Source organism: Aethalodelphis obliquidens, unplaced genomic scaffold (assembly GCF_003676395.1).
Source record: "Aethalodelphis obliquidens isolate GAN/ISIS:26980383/991018 unplaced genomic scaffold, ASM367639v1 scaffold4, whole genome shotgun sequence".
Taxonomy (NCBI): domain Eukaryota; kingdom Metazoa; phylum Chordata; class Mammalia; order Artiodactyla; family Delphinidae; genus Aethalodelphis; species Aethalodelphis obliquidens.
In genome coordinates this window covers 36,893,720-36,913,146 of record NW_020837948.1, presented here as the reverse complement: position 1 = coordinate 36,913,146, position 19,427 = coordinate 36,893,720, and positions in this window count along the sequence as shown.

Sequence of the window (19,427 nt, the reverse complement as noted above, 5' to 3'; positions counted from 1 at the left end):
TTGTTTGTTGGAAGAGTTTTAATCACAGTTTCAATTTCATTACTTGTGATTGGTCTGTTCATATTTTCTATTTCTTCCTGGTTTAGTCTTGGAAGTTTATACCTTTCTAAGAATTTGCCCATTTCTTCCAGTTTGTCCGTTTTATTGGCATAGAATTGCTTTTTGTATTCTCTTAGGATGCTTTGTACTTCTGCAGTGTCTGTTGTAAGTTCTCCTTTTTCATTTCTAATTTTATTGATTTGAGTCCTCTCCCTCTTATTCTTGATGAGTCTGGCTAATTAATGGTTTATCAATTTTGTTTATCTTCTCAAAGAACCTGCTTTTAGTTTTATTGATCTTTGCTATTGTTTTCTTTGTTTCTGTTTCATTTATTTCTGCTCTGATCTTTATGATTTCTTTCCTTCTGCTAACTTTGGGTTTTATTTGTTCTTCTTTCTCTAGTTCCTAGTTCCTTTAGGTGTAAGGTTAGATTGTTTATTTGAGATTTTTCTTGTTTCTTGATGTAGGCTAGTATTGCTATATACTTCCCTCTTTGAACTGCTTTTGCTGCATCCCATAGGTTTTGGGTCACTGTGTTTTCATTGTTATTTGTCTCTAGATTTTTTTTATTTCCTCTTTGATTTCTTCAGTGATCTCTTGGCTATTTAGTAATGTATTGTTTAGCCTCCATGTGTTTGTATTTTTTACATTTACTTCCCTGTATTTGATTTGTAATGTCATAGTGTTGTGGTCAGAAAAGATGCTTGATATGATTTCAATTTTCTTAAATTTACTGAGGCTTGATTTTTGACCCAGGATATGATCTATCCTGGAGTATGTTCTGTGAGCACTTGAGAAGAAAGTGTAATCTGCTCTTTTTGGATGGAATGTCCTATAAATATCAATTAAATCTATCTGGTCTATTGTGTCATTTAAAGCTTGTGTTTCCTTATTAATTTTCTGTTTGGATGATCTGTCCATTGGTGTTAGTGAGGTGTTAGAGTTCCCCGCTATTATTGTGTTACTGTTGATTTCCTCTTTTATAGCTGTTAGCAGTTGCCTTATGTATTGAGTTGCTCCTGTGTTGGGTGCATATATATTTATAATTGTTATATCTTCTTGGATTGATCCCTTGATCGTTATGTAGTGTCCTTCCTTGTCTCTTGTAACATTCTTTATTTTCAAGTCTATTTTTCTGATGTGAGTATTGCTACTCCAGCTTTCTTTTGATTTCCATACGCATAGAATATCTTTTTCCATCCCCTCACTTTCAGTCTGTATGTGTCCCTAGGTCTGAAGTGGGTCTCTTGTAGACAGCATATATATTGGTCTTGTTTTTGTATCCATTCAGCAAGCCTGTGTCTTTTGGTTGGAGCATTTATTCCATTCAGGTTTAAGGTAATTATTGATATGTATGTTCCTATGACCATATTCTTAATTGTTTTGGGTTTGTTTTTGTAGGTCTTTTTCTTCTCTTGTGTTTCCCACTTAGAGAAGTTCCTTTAGCATTTGTTGTAGAGCTGGTTTGGTGGTGCTGAATACTCTTAGCTTTTGCTTGTGTGTAAATCTTTTGATTTCTCCGTCGAATCTGAATGAGATCTTTACTGAGTAGAGTAATCTTGGTTGTAGGTCTTTCACTTTCATCACTTTAAATATGTCCTGCCACTGCCTTCTGGCTTGCAGAGTTCTGCTGAAAGATCAGCTGTTAATCTTAATCAGAATAAAAACTACCATTTCATCCATGTTTTGGGGTTTGCATTGTGAACAAAATTTTAAATTTCAAAATGTTTTGATTACTAAATATTTTTTGAAATGAATGCCACAGAATTAGGATAAAGTTACTAGATCTCTTCATTATAGTGTTCCTTTAATTTGCATGGACTTCATCATTCAACTTTCAAGATATTTACTATTATACCCGTGTATCTAAAACAAGTGTATTGCTCTAAGACAGGATTTAATATTTCTGCTTCACAAATAGCTGAGTCCCTTTCCTTTTTTTTTTTTTTTTTGGGGGTCCTTGTCCTATTGACACAAGTTGCTTTTACTGTTATTTTGCTTATTTTCTGCTACTGTAGACAGTTTTCATCTTCCACATAGAAAGCACCTTTTCCCTTAAAATTCAATGCCATTCAGAAAGATATTGGCTTAGAAGGGAGTTTGGTAAAGCAAGATAAGAACCTTTTAAATTAACACATTAACAGAGAAGTCTGAACTAAGTCATCTTCTGATATGCTTGTTGAGAAAAAAGTTCAACTGAATGAATATATCTATTCATTTATTGTATAAGTAGCTGCACTCGTCTTCTGGTCTAAATTTTGATGGTCCTATTTTTTGTTTGGTTGGGAAATGTATATAAATACACTATATTTTCTTTATTAAAATGTATCTTTAAAGCAAGAAAGAAAAATAATTCTTAGAAAAAAATTTTTTTTAATGAGTTCCTATTAAATTTTCAGGCCCCACCAAGTGTTATGGCAGTGTTATACCACACTGGTTTGTGGACTGTAAAGCATACTTTATATCAGTCAGTTGCAGAAAATAATCTTAGGCAGTAATGTAATAACATAGACTATGCAGTTTTTCTAGAAAATTAATAATTTCTTAGTAATTAGGCCATTTTTATGGCCTTTGAAATTAACTGCTATTCAGTTCAACTGGAGAAGTTTGTGCACATGCATATATCTTAATTCTGAATTTGAGTGACATCAGGTTTTTCTCTGTAGAACCTGAATACTGTGGTAAGTCTTCCAAATTACCATCAAGCTTTGCAAAAAGCCCTTTTTAAAAAATCACACTTCTCTGAGATTCAAGCTGATAGGATTCAGATTAATTTTAAAGAGAGGCAGCAATATTTGGATATAGTAAGGGGATTACTTCATATGCAATATACATGATCATAGCCAAAAAACAGCTGAAGGCAAGTCTTTTTTTTTTTTTAATTCGTTTTGTTTTCTTTTGAAAATCTCAATTTCCAGTCATATATGTTTGGAAACCTAGAGCAACAAATTCAGCCATAGTGAGAAGGGGTAGAGAGGTTCTTAGATGTCATATGCAAGTTCACCACCTTCCCTGATTAGCAGCTGTTACCAGTAAGATATGTGGGGTACGATATCATTATTTGTTAAGTGTATCTGGTGGAACCACTTACTTAGAGACTATGCTTTATTTACAGTATTAAATCTCCTCTTTGATAATCCTAGCTAATATCCAGTTACTATCAAAGAAGATATGTGACGTAGTTAGTATGTATGGGAAGGAGAATAAAAAGTAAAAGAAAAAAGAGAGAGAATACAAAGTAGCATCATTATAGTTATCTTTAAACTAAATATTATTGTAATATGTTTTTAAGACAATCAAAATAAACAGTGTAGTTGCTAATGTTTGTCAAACACAAACTGACAAAGGGGTTGTTTAAAATAACAGATAATGAGAATTTCTATCCTGGAAGAAAACATATAGTAACCAGATACGTTAATCATGTTCATTCCTGGATTCAAATTAAAAATAAATTTCCCCTGGGGGAAAAATGTGAATGGCTGTGTAACATTACTACATAAAGTATCCCTTCTCTGCCAGCTGCAGGAAGTGTTTCTTTTTCTTTCTTTCTTCTTCTTCTGTTATTTTAAAATTTTTCTAGTCTAGCTATATTTACATTTGAAGTCATTTTATTTTTTGTTTTTTACTTCTTTAATTGAAATCCATGGGATCAGACAAGTTTCAGAATTTAGATTACATTCATTTTTATTTTTTAGAAAGGAATTTGGAACATATTCCAAATACTAACCTCATTATCAATTATATTAATATTTCTGTAGCAAAATGTACAAATAATTACGCTCATTAAATAAAGACCAAGATGAGCTTTACATAAGTTCTAGTGAGGTGTTACAGTCAGATCAATTGTGGACTAACATTGAATCTTCAGACATTTTTGGTTTTAAGAATTCTGGATAGGGATTATGTGCCTGTGGTTGTCTCTCTGAGAAATTTATATTTAAATGGAGTCTCTAAATTAAAAAACAAACAACGGTAAATGTCTCAGAAGATTAGAATTTTCAAAGTAATATAATGGTCAACACTTTTGTAAAGAAAAATCACCAGGTTAAAATAAATATTTCCATTGTTATTAATTTTCCATTGTTATTAAAACATTGTTATTCCCAAGGTATACTTAGAACCAGGATTCCAAATTCAAATGCTTACTTTCTAGGGCTACTCAGGTACCATAAATGGGTGAGGTGGTCAGCTGGTCAGTTATGATGTGATAGGGAGTTGTAGAGAATATGAACTGAAGATGGGATAACTGGCCTGTAGGCAGCCATAGTCTGTCCATCTATCTGTCTGTCTACCTCTCTCTGTCTCTGTCTGTGTCTCTGTCTTTCTCTCTCTCTCTCTCTCTCACACACACACACACACACACAGAGCCCAATGTGATTTTTGAGTCAGAAAAAAATATATATATTATAATGGAAGACTGAAAATAATTAATTATGGAAAGATTTATGACAACCCAACTAGTCTTTCAAATTTAGCTTGTTTGTTGTTGCCACTGTTTTCTACTTCACTAAAACAGTACCTAACTTATTTAATTATACATTCATTTTATGCAGTCAGTCTTTTGACAAATACTTATTAAATATCTACTCTATTATAAAATGAGTGTAAAACACTGGGGAAATAGAAATGAATAAGGCAGTTCATGCCTTAAATATGAGCTAAACTGTTTACACTTATCATGCATGGGTAGGAGCATGGTGCTTCAGGATTCCAAAAGATATGCACCCTTCTCCGTCTGTGCGTGTTAGGGAAGCATCCTCAGAAGTGACAAAACTTTGTGAAGGAACAGTAAAAGCTATTCAAGCAATGAATGGTACAAGGGTTTCCAAGGAGAGGGAAGACTAAAAGGACACTTGTAATTGAGAAACTAAGGAGAATCCATTATGGCAAGAGCCTAAGATAAAAATGTATTTTCTGTTTTAAATAAGCAGGGCAAAAATAGAGCTACCTCCACTGTTGAGATTGTTTGAATTTTTGTTAATTCCACATTTTTCCCTTTTATCAGTTATAAATCAGTATAATTTGAATGTAAGACTGTTTAGGTGTTTGCTCTATACTTTTTTTCAAAAAAATTCTCCCCCTTACTTGTACTCTCAAAAGACCAAAAAAAGAAACAAAAAAACCTAAAAACAAACAAAACACAATAGAAACAAAAATTCCACTGATTATATTTGATAAATGTACATCATTTATCATTTTCACTGTAAGAGAAAGAAAATTTATATATAAAGAAATAAATATAAAGAAAAAGAAAATGAAAGCAAGCAAGAAAGAGACTAGTTCTTTCCGAGACATAATTTCATAGGGTAATTATACCTTGTTTCAAAGAAAAAATGAAATTTGTATTACAATTGGAATTCAGTATTATTTTACCTTGCCAGTATATTCTAATTTTTAATATAAAGCTCATCACATAGCTTGAAACACCAAAAGTATACAATTAACTCTGAAGCAAGCATTCTATTGTTATTTTAAATTCCTGTACAACAGCTAAATGGAGGAAATTGAATTAAATGAAATTATATTTTGCCTTCTTTTATTAAAAATGCCTACAAATAGAACAAAAATATATGTGTTCCAAATGTATCCAGTGTTAATGGTATGAAAGCTGTAACCAAGCAAGAGTCTCATGCAAAATCCACTGGGATAAACTTCACACTGACCTGGGTAAGACTGCTAATTTAATTTTATTGTTTCAAGTAAAAGTGACTTGAAACCGAGGGAGACTAATCTGAACAGTAAGCCTAATTGCAAATGCCTCAGTACATTATGCAGGTAATAACAGTTTCCGTGTGGATAATAGAAGTTAGAAGAGTACTGAAAATTTCATTTTCTTTTGCTGTAGTGGAAATAAACCAATATTGCATCTTATCTCCTGATACACATACTACACTGGAAATTGCTTTCCACGTTTTACTAATTTTACTGACAGGATATTATGTGAAACTTTTGTTTTTTTCCTTATGTACTTATTCAGATCAAATTTAAAAATACACCCAGTAGCAACATTTGAAAATGACAAAAAAAAAAAAGGGCAAATTCTAGTCATGTACATCTATGATTTCACATGGCTTTATCACCAGTATTCATTATGATGTCTCAAATAAATTGAGAATATTTCTATATCAAATGACTGTATACTAAAGAAAGATATTCTGTGCATGTGCCTGTGAAACAATGTATCTGAAATTAGTGTGAGCTGCTAAACCACACACAAAATTTATAGCATTAGATAAAACACTGTAAATGCCATTGTGAATGAGCGTTGAGATGTTTAATATTTGCATATAAATTTAAATTATTTCAGTAAATTATACCCCAAATAAAAAAAGACTTTCGTACCTCTAATATAGAGATTAAAAACCATCAGGTGGGCTTCCCTGCTGGTGCAGTGGTTGAGAGTCCGCCTGCCAATGCAGGGGACATGGGTTTGTGCCCTGGTCTGGGAAGATCCCACATGCCGCGGAGTGGCTGGGCCCGTGAGACATGGCCACTGAGCCTGCGTGTCCGGAGCCTGTGCTCTGCAATGGGAGAGGCCACAACAGTGAGAGGCCCACATACCACAAAAAAATAAAAAATAAAATTAAATTAAAAAGACCATCAGGTGCTGAGAAGGATTGTACACTGTTGGAGCCTAAGGGCAGTCCAGCACAGACCTTCTGACACTGCAGTAAGAAGAATATCATACTTAGAAGACTCGAGTTACTGTTGAGTCCCCACTCAGGCTAGGACCACTGGTGATTCACAAGGGCAGTATTTATCAATTGATTCACTAATTCTACATTTGCCCTTGATGATGTGTACGGTGCTCTTGATGATATACACTCTGGCCCTCACATGCACATAGAGATGCAGATACTTACAAATACTCTTCTTAACAAACAGCAAATTGCTCATTTCCAAGTTAAAGTTATAATTCGAGCTATGTTTGTTTGCTGTGTTTAAACATTTAGCTCTACAGTGTGGTACTACTTGGTATAGTTTTGTATCTTGGTTTTTAGGGTTCTTCTTTCTTGGTTGTTGGTGTTGACCGAGCTTTTTAAAACTTGTTTACTTTAAGCAAGCGAATGCAGCATAAAGTATTTTAAGTTAAGTAATAGAACAGATTACTCTTGTCTGTTTTAAAATTCAGTTGCTCCCCAAAATGGTGTTTATTGCAATAATATGTAAAGCTTCTGAAGTCTGAGAAATGCTGGGCAATTCAAAAGGATGTACTAAATTGATCTGTTAAATTTCATTCTGGGAAACCATTTACTATACCCCATCTAATAATAAGCACTAAATATTCAAAAGGCACTTAACAAAGAGAAGTAACAAAGGGGTTGGAAGGGATTTGAAGATAAAAAGCATTTTACCCGACAGATTTGGGCTTTATTCAAGGGATCCACTAAATTAATTTAACTTATGATACTTTATTTCAATAGTGGCATGATAAATTCAGAGTAACTTACATGAATGAACTAATATTATTCTAGATAGAATATTTAGTTCATTTTCTAAAAGTTTTCTTAAGGCCACAAAATATTTGAAGCATTGTTACACTGTGATACCATTATGTTATATGAGAAAATGGGGTGGGATGTTTTACCATAACTGTGAAGTAAGTCAGAAAGAGAAGAACAAATACTGTATGCCAACGCGTATATATATGGAATCTGAAAAGAAAAATAGTTCTGATGAACCTAGTGGCAGGACAGGAATAAAGATGCAGACATAGAGAATGGAGTTGAGGACACGGGGTGGGGGGAGGGGAAGCTGGGACGAAGTGAGAGAGTAGCACTGACATATATACACTACCAAATGTAAAATAGATAGCTAGTGGGAAACAACTGCATAGCACAGGGAGATCAGCTAGGTGCTTTGTGACCACCTAGAGGGATGGGATAGGGAGGGTGGGAGGGAGGGGATATGGGGATATATGTATACATATAACTTCACTTTGTTCTACAGCAGGAACTAGTACAACATTGTAAAGCAATTATATTCCAATAAAGATGTAAAAAAATATATATTATGCATAATGGAAAATATCAGTGAAGCACAGTTTAGACAGATATCTAACTTAAATTAAAATGCTGTAATATATTAATCTTTTCCTACTTAACATGTGAAAGATGTTGTACCAAGTACTGGGAATGGTGTGGAAAACAGATACCATCCCTACCCTCCTGAAATTTATAATCCAGTAAATAAGATACAATTCTGAAAATAAATATAAATGTACAACTTGCTAACTACAATGAGAATGACATGGTGCTTCAAAAGCATATTGGATTTGACAAAGGCTGTGAGATGAGAGATGACTCCTCAGATGAACTGTTGATAAAGTGTAATCATGAAAATGTTTAGATAAATCTGTGTATAAATTGTAATGGCAGAATTGTTCTTGCTGTAACTGTAACTTCCAATTACATACCCTTGTATGACCATCCTTCACAACAATATGATCAGCAAAAACTTTAACTTTTAGGCATTTTTGTCTCCATCACTCTTTACACTTGATAATGTAGTAAAACATTGTGTCCAAACTGAAAATTGATGTTATGTTTTTAATACACACACCCTACAACCCTGCCTTTTTTTTTTTTTTAATTGGGGTATAGTTGATTTACAATGTGTTAGTTTCAGGTATACAGCATAATGGATCTGTTATATATATACATATATCTATTCTTTTTTAGATTCTTTTCCCATATAGCCCACTATAGAGTATTGAGTAGAGTTCCCTTATTAGTTATCTATTTTATATATAGTACTGTGTATATGTCAATCCCAATCTTCGAGTTTATCCCTCCCCCCACCCCCTTGCCCCCAGTAACCATAAGCTTATTTCCTCATTTGTAACTCTATTTCTGTTTTGTAGATAAGTTCATTTGTACCCTTTTTTTAGATTCCACATATAAGTGATATATGATATTTGTCTTTCTCTGTCTGACTTCACTCAGTATGACAATCTCTAGTTCCATCCATGTTGCTGCAAATGGCATTATTTCATTCTTTTTTTATGACTGAGGGATATTCCATTGTGTGTATGTACCACATCTTCTTTATCCATTCCTCTGTTGATGGACATTTAAGTTGCTTCCATGTCCTGGCTATTGTAAATAGTGCTGTAATGAACATTGGGGTGCATGTATGTTTTTGAAGTATGGTTTTCTCTGGATATATGCCCAGGAGTGGGATTGCTGGATCATATGATAGTTCTATATTTAGTTTTTTAAGGAAACTCCATACTGTTCTCCATAGTGGCTGCATCAATTTACAATCCCACCAAGAGTATAGGAGGATTCCCTTTTCTTCACACCCTCTCCAGCATTAATTGTTTGTAGATTTTTTGATGATGGCCATTCTGACTGGTGTGAGGTGATACCTCATTGTAGTTTTGATTTTCATTTCTCTAGTAATTAGTGATGTTGAGCATCTTTTCACATGCTTTTTAATCATCTGTATTTCTTCTTTGGAGAAATGTCTGTTTAGATCTTCTGCCCATCTTCTGATTGGGTTGTTTGTATTTTTTGATATTGAGCTGCATGAGCTGCTTGTATATTTTGGAGATTAATCCCTTGTCGGTTGCTTCGTTTGCAAATATTTTCTCCCATTCCGAGGGTTGTCTTTTGTTTTGTTTATGGTTTTCTTTGCTATGCAAAAGCTTTGAAGTTTCATTAGGTCCCATTTGTTTATTTTTGTTTTTATTTTCATTACTCCAGGAGGTGGATCGAAAAAGATCTTGCTGCGATTTATGTCAGAGTGTTCTGCCTATGTTTTCCTCTAACCCTCTAACCCTAAAAGCTTTCATACCTCTTTTTCTTGCTGTTGAGCAAGTAAATATTCAATGAGTTTCTTCAGTATAACTATGCATAGTCCACATGTTGGAAAATCTTAATATTTAGAAGTATTATTTCTGTTTGATTTTCTAGAGAGGAAATGTTTTTATATGTTCTATTTTTGTAAAAAATATATCTTGAAAATAAAAGTAGCAAACTGTTTTGAATGAAAATTTCAACTTTGTAGTAGAAAGCTAGAAAGTCAAATACAACTCTCATATTTATAGTCAGATTTGACTTTTGGGATGACTATGGGGTAATCTCAGTACCTTGGATTTTTCATCAGTAAAGGAGGAATAAAAATAATTACCTAACTATAGGAGTCTCGTAAGGATTACAGAATTAATGTATTTATGTTTTTAGAGAGTCTAAGATGAAAGGTTCTAGATAAGTGTGAAATATTATTAAGGACAAATGTTATAGTTAGTCTCACATTCAGGTTAATAAATGTCACTTTAGATCAAAGGTTTATTTCATGCATTTCTGCAGGAATATGAAGGAAATTATTTATTTTCAACATTCTGCTCACAAGAATTTTTTTAAGTGTCATGAACTGTTACTAGGGACTAAAAGAAATAGTCTTGACGTTTACCAACTCTATATTTCTGGCATTATCTACATTAGCTGTATTGTGCAAATGGCTCTCAAAATTAAAATTAACACTGCTGGATCAAAAGAAAAGAAAAAAATACCTATAAAGACATGAACATTTTAAGCAATAACAAATTAAAATTAGGTAAGATGGATTGAGGAGAGCAGAAAATAAAACGGTATCATTGAGAAGATTGTAATGACAAGTTTTTAAATTGCTGCATCTCTATTAAAATGATATTTAAAATATTATAACCAAATGAAAATTCTTTAATTTTATTAAGATTAATGATAATATCAATGAGAATCACTCATTTGAAGAAAAGATTGATTTCCCTTATAAAATGCTGGGTCTAACACTAGTTTATACTGTATATGGCTCATAATTTCACAGCAAAAATCATATTTTTTAATCAAATGTTTGATTGTAGGACGTATGATCTTACCATGTTTTTACAATATGATTTTAAACAAGTGACATATCACACATGCAGATAAAGGGCAACTATAACAACTGTATAAGATTAACAAAAGTAGTCTAAGGTGTTCTCAGAGTGAGAAATTCCTGGATTAAAGATTTTAAAATGTTGTGTATGCTTTATTAATATTTGTTTATATTTTTGTTGGCTTTTGGAATAAATGAAATCCAATGGTTAGATATAAAACTAAGAAAATTCCACCATCCTTATGTGCTCCCCCAATGACCTGAATGAATGTATCAATAGTTAAGAAACATGTTGTTCATGGATTTGTATAATTTTGCCACCAGATCAAAAATAAATTCTTAGCTTATCTCACATCTATATCAGAATTGTAAATCGATTAAAAATTTATTAAAATATAAAATTATACTATAAATGAGTAGTTTTTCCTACTAGTAATATTTTTTCTTTAGGCATCATAGAAATTATAAATAAGCAGAAACTGATAATGTTTCTTGAGATTCTCAGAAACTGGTTCTAGGAAATATTACCTTGAACGAATTTGCAAAACAGTAATTAAGAGAAATTCTGAAATAGAATAATACGTATTATTTACGTATGTGTTAAGAATTTTTTTTAATTTAGTGATAAAAATAAATAGCTTAGAAGACTGATTTTTTGTGACAGGGTAAAGGAGGGCTAGGAATGAATGGCCAGTTAACTGCTCAAGTTTCTGACATGCAGGCACTTTATGGAGACATTTATTACCTATATAGACAAAAATATGGACAGGATTTTAAAGATAATTTAGTCTACTTATTGTAAAATGTTTCTAAGAACGCCTCTAGCCTGCCACAAAGCAGGGAGGTGAGAGGCTGAACACGGCTCCTCGTACTATCACTCGAACAGATCGGTTCTGAGTTTGCTTTTTTTTTTTTTTTTTTTTGCCGTATGCGGGCCTCTCACTGTTGTGGCCTCTCCCGTTGCGGAAAACAGGCTCCGGACGCGCAGGCTCAGCGGCCATGGCTCATGGGCCTAGCCGCTCCGTGGCATGTGGGATCTCCCCGGACCGGGGCACGAACCCGTGTCCCCTGCATTGGCAGGCGGACTCTCAACCACTGCACCACCAGGGAAGCCCCTGAGTTTGCTTTTTATATGTATAGCAATTCCTGAAAAGACTTCATTGGTAGAAATTGCTCAGCTGCTTCGAACAGTTTGAAATATACTGCTTTACACTGCTCTTTCAATTTTGAGATGAGGAATTTCTTCTCACCAGAGAGCCAGAGGGCCAAAGGTATTTTTATGTCATGAAGTAAGTGCTTTGAACTTTGAAATTGTTCACTCACATTTGCCACAGACCTCAGGACTTCAATGACGTATGTCCTAGGATGCTCTACTGTGTTCACTCCACTAGAACCGCAGTCACCTCCTGTTTTTCCTTTAGTAATCCAAGCATGCTCCTACCTTAATGACTTTGCTCTGGATGTTCTCCATGACAACAATGATTTCTCTCAAGGTATAATTTCATAGCCCTTTCCCATATCTGTTTATGTTTTTACTCAAATGTCAGCTTTTCATTGAGGCCTTCTATTGATCCTTGAATAATAGACTGACTGCGAAAACGGCTATGATTCTTTCCCTCCCACTGACAGTGTTCCTTGCAATATGACCTTGCAGCTGCCTCTGTGATGATACTGATAGAAATTAGATGTTTTCCATTCTTTGACTCTAGGATAACCTTTGCTTTGGGAAGTAGCTTGCTGTGGAAATGTTAGGTTCCAATCCTAAGCCTAGGCCTTAAGAGACCTTGCACACTTATGCTTACACTTTTGGAGCCTGGTCACCACCCAAAAAAACAAGTCTAGGGCCAGGAGGATGAAAGACCATGTGCATTATAGCCAAAACATTCCAGCTCAGGTTAACCTAGACCAGCAGCCTCCAGCCAATAACCACAGATATGAGTGAACCCGGCTGAGTTTGGCCAAGCCTGGCCGAGATCACTAGAACTGTCCTGGCACCCCCATAGACTCATAAAATAACAGATAGCTTTTGTTTTAGTCCATTAAATTTGGGGGAAATTTGTTATACAACAGGAGGTAACTAATATCTTTGAGTTTCCCAGCAAACAGGACTCAAGGCAAAGCTTAGGTAAGAGTATGTAAGAAAAAGGAAAGTAAGTCAGGAGACAACAAATAAAATTATACAAGATGATCCTACTGAACTGTCGATGGCCTCACAAGAAATTTTACTTTTTCTTGGGTCACTCAAGCCATTTCCAGAAGTGGTTATAGAACTACCACTTCTTGGAAGCAACCCTCAGGGAAAGGAAGAGAAAGTGATCTATATGGTCTCTTTGCAATCTTGTATTTCTCACTTATCAAGGTTTACCTCATGGGATGTAAATTCCCATATGCTCTGGCCTGTGATACACAATTTTTCTACGCAGTCAGTGATGAAGACAGAATCTCCATTGGTCAATTCAGCTGGACCAGGGCATTAGGGCTGTCGAGGTTCTGTCTGTGCTGAACACAAGAGCCATGCATAAGTCCTGCCCTCATTTCTGGGAAAGTCTAAGAACAACCAGTGGTATTAAAAATGAGACAACAGATGGAATACCTGGGTATTTATGACTGCAGGACTGCCATAATTTGGGCAAACCATCCTGAGGCCATTGCAACTAGGAAATGGGACAAAAATACAAAGCCCAGGGTTAGGTGGATCCTATAGGACTATAGGATCTGGATGTATATACACCAGTTCCTGTGTATATCCCTGGACTCCTGGCTAAATTCCATACCCCTCCCATACTGAGTTCACATACTACTTTCATGCTCCATTTTTCTCCTTAGTCCTTTCATATTTATATATTATATATTTTGATTTTATCTTGTATATTATTTGTTTTCATCCACTAGAATTTAAACTCTGTGACGAAATCTTATATGATTTTCCCTATTATTTCTCTAAGAACCAGAACAGTGCTTGGAACACAGTGGATTCTCAATAAACATTTGATTATTGAAGGAAAATAATCAATTTTAAACAAATACTTGACTAACTAAATGTTCAAATAATGTTGAACTATTTGCATGCCTTTAAGAATTGAACAATTCTTTAAAAAAATTTAAACTATCCTTTTCAGGTCAATTATGCAACAGCAGCCATATTCGCATTACTAAATTCTATTGATAAGAATTAGTTTTAAAGAAAACATCTGTTCCCCTTTCTCATTAATATATGTGGATTAATTTGAGAGAAAAGTTAATTGATTATTTTTAGACATATGAAAATTTGGGCATCACCATCTAACAAGATTACTTTTTTGATTATTATGTAATCAGTTATTCACTCAGCTCACAAATTTAGGCAAATCCTGATTAAAATTACCACTGTTATTTTAAAATAATGTAATACTGCCTCTTACCCTGAACCAGACACTCATTTTGCCCTACAAATCCAGGGGACTTTCTTGATTAAAACATTGAGTTATCTAATCACTTCTGTGCCCTATAAATGTATAGCATATGTTGAAAATGTAGCAGCTTGTGGCTCTTTAAAACAGATTTTCTACTTATCCTTGTTACTCAAAATTTTAACTCGTGTTACTTTGTCTTTATTCAAGCATTAAAGATGCCCAATAAAATTCATTACTTGTGTTCCCTGTATTATGTTTGTTTACAGTTTTGGAAATATCGTTAACCTTCCCTGAATATTCTGTGGCACTAATAAAAGGAAAAGTTATGTCTCCATAGGATAACTGTTATCTCAATTGTGCCTGTTCCTTTAATTTCAAAAAATTCTTTTTAATTACATGGATATTTTATAGTCTAGAGAAATTATAATGATCAAAGTGCGTATAAACTATTACTCATCAAATAATTAATGTTAATCACCTATGAATCCTCATTGCCTAGCTTATTTGTATTTCTCCACAACATTTCTCACTAATTGTGCTATTCTCTTTTCTGGAATATAAAACTTATATTCCTTAAAACATCCCTATTAAATTTTAATTGTGTGTGCATATTTGCATGCACGTACATGCGAGAGAGAGAGAGAGAGGTCCTAGCTTGAGAGTAAACTGTGTTAAACTTTGTGATTCAGAAATGATGTCCACCTGTGTCTATACTTAAAAGAGTGGTGAACTTAAGTGAGAGTCTATTTCATTGGGCATTGGGGAGCCAAACAAAGTTCTTTAAGAGCACTAATTCTAAGGAAAGAGGGTATCAGAACAAATTGACTACTATATATTAATTTCACATTCAGCCAACTTAACTATTTTAAAAAATTGTAGATTGTTTTGAATTTTCCCTGTGAATGGTCATATCATCTGCCAAACACAAAAAGGAAGTTGTATTTCTTCCTTTGCATTGCTTATACTTCTAAATTCTTTTCTTGTCTTCTGCTATTGACTAAAGGCTATAATGTTGAATAAAATTGTTGTCTGTTGTGACTTTGTTAAATTAACATTTCTTAAGTAGAGCTCTGGGATATCTGATGGTGAGCCATGATTCAACAAAAGACCACAAGGAAAGTGAGATAGAGGAGTTCATTATTCACAGGTCCTGGAGAAAGTACACAGCAGCCTCAAGGTCCCATAAGGGGATGTTAAGGAACAGTGCAGGCAAAGAGAGCACTGGTAGTATCTGGATCACGTGCCTTTATTAGTGTCCCTGGTTGGAGTGTTTGGGAGTTAGGGTTGGGTTGGTCAATTCAAACTGAAAAGAGTGGGGTTTTGGTAAGCATCCTGGGCATCTTATTTAAGGGAGACACAAGGGGAAGACCCAGGAAAGGGTTGGGGAAGACTGCTTATCACAAGGAACTTTGTGGGAGGCATATCAGGAATTTACATTTACTTGTGACTCCAAGGGATGTGGTCTAGGACAAGGGCTAAGGAGGGTTTCCTGTTAGTGAGAGGCCCTGCAAGCCACTTGGCCACACAAAATGTATTCCAAGACAGCAGTATTATGAAGTAGTTTAGCTAAATTCTCAACAGTGTAGTTGGCACTTCTTCTTATTCCTGATTTTAAGGAGGAAGTTTATAAATTTTCTACATTCAGGATATTGATAGCTTAGGTTTTTCTTGTTTGGTTTTATAGGTATTTATTTACAACACTAAGAAATTTCCCTTCTTCAGAGTTGTTTTTTTTTTTTTTTAAATAATGACTTGGTGGTGAGCTTTACCAAATACTTTGATATTATTATATATGGTTTCCATTTTAATTTTTTTAATGTGGTGAATTATATTTATGAATTTTTCTAACCAACTTGAATATCTTGGGTAAATTCTAATTGGTTGTATACTATCATTTTTATATACTCTTCTCTTAGTATTTACTAAATTCTCCCTATAGAAATGATTAAATTTGATCTTTACTCACACTATATACAATAACCAACAATAGATTATATAAAAGTCAACAGCAGACTTCTAAAATATTATAGAAAATGGAGGTGAATGAACATCTTTTAATTCTTAAATCAAAGAACTATTTCTTAAACAAGATATAGCAAACAATGATAAAAGAAAAGATGCATATATTTTAAATAAAAACAAGAAACTTTCATTCTCAAAATATTTAAAGCAATTGAAAAGACAAGCTACACATTTGAGGATTATATTAACATATAAAACTTAAAAATAATTAGAAGATTATGCAAAGAATTCATAAATTGACAAGAAAAGCACAAACAGCTCAATAAAATAGTGAGAAACAAAAGAATAAACATATAAGTAAACACGTATGGTCAGCAAACACACAAAGAGATGTTCAAAATCATTAGTGATCAAGAAAGAGAAGAGCAAATTGAGATCACCATGAAATACAATTTTATGCTCATTTGAAATTAAAATTTAAAAAAAATCCACTTGTCAATATCAAGTGTTGAAGAGCATAGATATCCACAGGATCTTTAATTGCTGATGGGAATATTGTTGTAATTAATTGGAAAAAAAGTTGGCATTATCTCCTAAAGGTAAACATTTATGCTGAGGGTGACTTAGCAATACCACTCCCAGGTTATTGTTGAAGATAAACTTGCATATGTTTATTACCAGACATGTATGTGCAAAAATATTCACAGGAACACTTTTTGCAGAAAGAAAAATGAAACAAAATGAAAAACTGTAGTCATGTAATGAAATACTATACAGTATCCATGTAATGAAATACTATACAGTAGCCACAATAGCTAATCTACAGTGATGCATGGAATTACAGATGAATATCACCAATACAATGCTAATTACAAAAGTTGGTTTTGTATGATCAGTGTTGGTTTTTGTCAGTATTCTAACTTTGGTTTTGGGTGATTGGCTTGTAGGTGCCTATTTTATTAATTAAAATAACTAACAATCAAAAAGAAGTGGGCCATACATTGAGCAAAGCTTCTCTTATGAAACAAGCATAGTGATTAATTCAGTTCTGTACATGCGTAATCTGTAGATAAACCAAAAGTGACTTCAAAACCGAATTCACTTTCTTCCTAAAGCTCTCTTGGCGTTATCTTGTGAAAGTGTGATTAGGTACTGTATACATGGAGTTTGTAGGGGAATGTGGTCTCTGGAAAGACAGAATCCTGAGCCCTGATGGGAGTAGAGTGATTTGGGTTCATTTCAAGTTCGTTCCCTGGACAGCTCCTCTCCTATATTCAACAATAGTGTGAGGAAGAAGGATGTTACTGCATGACCTTGGCTTTTTTGGCTCCCTTCCCAGTTTCCTTCTTTTGATCTGTGGTTCTCAAAGGGAGCACTTAATGGAAGCATCAGCATCACCTGCTAGAAATGCAAATTCTTTGGCCTCATTCCAGATCTCCTGGATTAGATACCATGGCAATGGACCCAGCAATATGTGTTATGCCAAGCCCTTCAGGTGATTCTGACAAATGCTAATGTTAGAAATCCACTGCCCTTGATTCTTATTCCTTCATATGTTTTCTCTACCCCTACTCTCTCAGTTCAGGTAAAACATTTAAATTTAATTTAACTAAATAAACTATGGCAGTGATTTTCTATTATGTTTCTCTGATTTCAGAGCTGTCCGTCTTCCAATCCTTTCCCACCTGGAGCCAGAGTGATGTTCTAAAATGTAGAACTATAATGATTAAAATGCTTCAGTGACTAACAATTGCCCTTAGCCTAGCATCTAAACTTCTTATCACAGTGTACAAATTCTTCCACAGTTTTTCAGTGTCTTTTTCTTTAGATTCATTTTTCCTTCACACCATCAGGTTCATTTTCAAACAGACTAAACTCCTTGCGTTTCCATATGATTTTCCATATCTAGTGTTTGGCACATGCTGAAATCTTTGCCACCTTTTCCTTCTAATCCTCCTCATATACTTTTAACTAGTAACATCTAGCCTTGACCTCATTCTTGTTATAAAATTTCTTATCCTTGGAATTCTTCTTGCTACTCTAAAGTCAGCCAGTTACCCTTAATATCCATTCGGACTAACCCCTCATTATTAATGTTCATTATACTTAATTATAATTAATTTTAAAATTGTTTGTCCACATATATCTTAGGTTAGGTTTTATCTGCTCAAATCACCAGCATCAGTGCTTTAATTTTCTCATCATTAAAATAAGGATTTAATTGTATTCCTAGGAGAGATGTGAAAATAAAATGAAATCACTAACTTAGCACAGTGCTATTATTGGTACCTATGATGTGTCGAATGAATGAAATTTAACTCTACCCAAAATTACTGTAAGTTGTAAATTTCATACTTAATATCACTTCAGTCATAATGGTAGACATGCATAACTATTTTGGTTATGGTTAAATATCTGTGAATTAGGAAGACAGCTATCCAAAGATGTTGTATATCCCGTGATGGTGTCTTTTAAAATGTATATTAGGATTGTTCATTTTATTACTGTACATAATATGTAGGGAAATTGACATGTGGGCTTTATAGAAATCCCTTCAGGGGCTGTCAAAAAAAAAAAAAAATCTTTCAATTGGCAGACTGCCAAGGAAGAAACATGATGCAATGAAAACCAGTCAAAATAATACTTCATTTGACGTTGCAATCACAGATTCTTAGATAATGAGCCTAGCTACTTTTCTTGATGATTTGCTGGTCTTGGAAGCACTCGGAAATTTTACTCAGAAGAACTCAGAAGTTGTATTTCTCATAATTAGCAGGTGCTAAATGGCTAGAATTGAATCTTTGGAAAATCAAGGTAAACTTGGTGGGTAAACACTGGAATGTGCTATACTTGATGCACTAGTCTTATACTAAGCTAGCCAACTTTTGAATCTGCAAATGAGTTTTATATATATATATATATATATATGCACATATATATGTATATATAGATATATAAAATCAAGGAGATTACTCTTAATATTGAGTTTTTTATAAAAATGATCAGAATGTTTAGCAATATGCTTGTGAACATTGATTAACCAAGAGAAAGATTTTATTCTTTTTTTGAACAGTGCAGTGCCTTTTACTGTATCTATCCTGGAGCTTCATCATTTAAAATGTGTCATGTTATGATAAATCATTTGGTGTTGAATCAATTGGATTTTGTTGTGCT